Here is a 3,348-nt window from a genome sequence, read left to right on the forward strand (position 1 = left end):
TTCTGTTATCCGGTTTTATGGTTTTGCAGTGTACGTTCTGGTCTACCATCATTTACATGTGTATTTTTAATAATTACTTTATCAAGCTAAAGGTAGAGAATTAAAAAACAATCAAGATATAATGAAAAGCACCAATCTTCTTCTCTCCTCCCTTTACCCCCGGAACTCAGATTCCACGCTCCAAACCATTTCAGTTGTTCCTTTTGGTACCGACTGCCATCCACTTAGAGAAATACCCGGTTTAGCTATAACCTTCACCGTGCGTCAGGCTCTGTCCCAAGCGCTTTGCCTGCACTGTCTGATCTGACCCTGTAAGTACTTTATACTGCAGGCATTATTTCTATTCCTACTTTAGAGATGAGAAAAACTGAGTCACAGAGGGGTTGGGGAATTGAGTAGTCACAGGGTTAGCAACTGGCAGAGCTGGGATTTAACCTCAGGCAATGTCTTCTCTCAGCGTAACGTTTACCCTGTGATTTCTTTCTTTCTTTATTTTTGGCCACACCTGCGGCATGCTAAAGTTTCTAGGCTGGGGATCCAACCTGAGCCACAGCAGTGAAAACACTGGACCCTTAGCTGCTAGGCTGCCAGGGAACTCCCTACCCTGTGATTTCTTGATTTACTGATTTTAGACTATTGGCTTCCTGGTACGAAGAATTCCCATCACACCCCCCAAGCCCCTGGGGTGTCTCCCTCCAGGATCCCAGTGTGCCATACTGCACTGCATCTGAGACCTCACTGATTATAAGCCACACCTTCACAGACCACTAAAACAGAAAAAAGAACCAAAATAACCTGAATGCCTTTTCACTTAGAATTTTTCTATTTCTTGAAAGAGATCCTTTAGCCTTCGACGCATAATTCATTACTTCTGTGACTGCAAGCAATAAAAACTATATAAGCAAATAAATTGGTTCCAGAATTTCTAAAACTTCCTTATATTCGGAATCTCATTTTCTGAACCACTTTTGCCTCAAAGCTGTCAATGCACACATGTAATTATTTTAACACAGTACCATACACTGAAACTTCAAGAGGATGGGTGATAACAGCATTTGAAAAAAGAGGGATCTACTGTCATCAGTGGAACTACCTTCCAAGCTATTCACATTCCTTCTGCAAGTTTTTATACGGGCACTTTCCTGCTTTTCCCAGAAGGTATAAATAAAAACTTCTTAGACCACACCTGGGCTTGGATTGCTTCCTCAGATGATACTTGAATGGTTTGTGGACTGATACGTCCAGGAGCGGCCGCTCTCCTCCGGTCATGCCCCTAGAAGTGACAATCATGTTTGCACATGGCAATGGCATTTATGTCACAACCACTGCCTGCCTGTGATGGATCTTGACTTTAGATGTTTAGGTCCCAGTTTGATAACAGGCACATCTTGGAACCCATGAAACACTGTAGTTGTAAACAAATTTTAGTTATGTCAGCATTTTGCTGGACTTTATGTCCGAGTCACGTATGTATCCTATACGGATCATGGTTAATTTCCTTGTATGAATTTTTGCTTTTCCTAGAAGTAGTAATTGCCTATTTTTCATTTGCTTGGTTTCCTAAGCCTCTATCCCTCTCACTCTCCTAAGGAACCATGGCTCTTTTCTACGGAGTCACACACGTCAAGCCTTCCGTCAGTCCCATTGTTTTTTTTTTTTTTTTTTTTCCTGGAGACGTTGCTCCTGGAGCTTTCTGGGATGGACTGGACTACTGTTCCCAGTGCTTCACCTTCCTGCTGGGAGAGAAGCATATACCCCTGCTTTCTGCCATGTGACTCTGTAGTCTCCCTCCCTGGACTGGGGGGATGTGTCTTCCTTCCCTATGGTTGTTGAGCTCAGCCCAGTGCCTCGCTTTGGCTCAAGAATATCAGTGGCCGTGAGAGACAGCAGGTTTCTTTCTTGAGCTTTTGCGATCCACCAGGACGAGGTCATGGTTTGACAGCTGATGGTTCAAGGAGAACTAGAAAACACAGGGAAGACCTGAACCCAGACCTCGGTCTGGAGCCAAGCCCAGCCGAGTGCAGCTGTGTGAACTGAACCCCAGCCAACAGGAAGGCCCACGGACATGACAGATATCTGAGGTTTTGAGGTTTTATTACACCGAAGAGACTCGCCCCTATACCCTCCGCCCTCCTGTGGGAACCTGGCTTAGCTGATGCTCCGCAGCGCCACTGTCCTGAGGCGTCCCTCTGCCTATCTCCCGGGCCAGGCTTCCCATTTATTGAATTTTGGGACTTACTTTTCCTTGGCTTATTTCCTCGTTTTAATGGAGTACATCCTCCCGTGGCTTCCCGAGAGTGGGTGCAGGGCAGGAGTATTTCTTGAGCTATATGCCTCATCTGGACATGTCCATGGAGCCACTGCACTTGATGAGTAATTTGGCTAGGTTTGTGCTTTGCGACTGAAGTCACTTTTCTCTCATGATCTGAAGGCAGTTCCCATTGTCGTTCGGCTTCCTACGTGCTTCTGAGGGAGGCCATTACGATCCCTGCTCTTTGTAAGTGACTTCGTTCTTCCTTTGGAAGCTTTGAGAATCTTCTTCATGTCCTGAGGGTTTTGCTATTTCATGATGATAGGCCTGGGTAGGAACATGTTTTCCATCACTGGGCATTTGGTGGGTCCCTTCGGTCTGAAAACGCGTCTCCTTTGGCGGCAGAAAACGTCCTGTGCCCGCTGATGATTTTCTCTGCCTCCTTGATCGCTTTCTTTTTGAAACTCCTGTTAGGCGGATGTTGGATTAATTGCTTCTTCTAACTTTACTTTTTCTCTCATCTTTTCCATTTCTTTTCATTCTACATCTTGGGAGACTTTCTCAAGTTTATCTTCCAGTTACTTTATGGGCTAAAAAATTTACTGTATCTTAAAATTCCAGAAGTTCTTTCTTTTCTGTGATGGTTGCTTTTAAAAGGGTCTCGTTTAGGCTTCATCACTCAACTTTTTTTTCCCCCCTCTCTAGATAGTCTAGGTTTGGGGGGACGTTTTCCACTGTTGTTTTCTGTGTTGTTTCGGCTTCCTCTTTTTCTTTTTCCTGGTTGCAGTTTTGCCTCTCCTGTTCAAGTGTTCTCCACGGGTCTGGTGTCTCGTTTCCTTTTATATGAAGACTGAAGTATCCAAAAATTTGTTTGAAGCTCTTTGTGGGCAGAGCGTGTGAAATGGTTCCACTGAATGGTGACTGGATAGGGGCATGGCCTTGTTTTTTTTTTTTTGTTTGTTTTTTGAGAAAATGCAAAATGTTGCCCCTGGAGCTCTCTTCTCTGGGGAGGGGCATTTAGGATCTGGAGACCAACCTTTCAAGGTTCTTCCCGGGACAGAAACCTGCCTGGCTGCCACTGCTCCCGCAGCTACACG

Source organism: Phacochoerus africanus, chromosome 11, assembly GCF_016906955.1.
Source record: "Phacochoerus africanus isolate WHEZ1 chromosome 11, ROS_Pafr_v1, whole genome shotgun sequence".
Taxonomy (NCBI): Eukaryota; Metazoa; Chordata; class Mammalia; order Artiodactyla; family Suidae; genus Phacochoerus; species Phacochoerus africanus.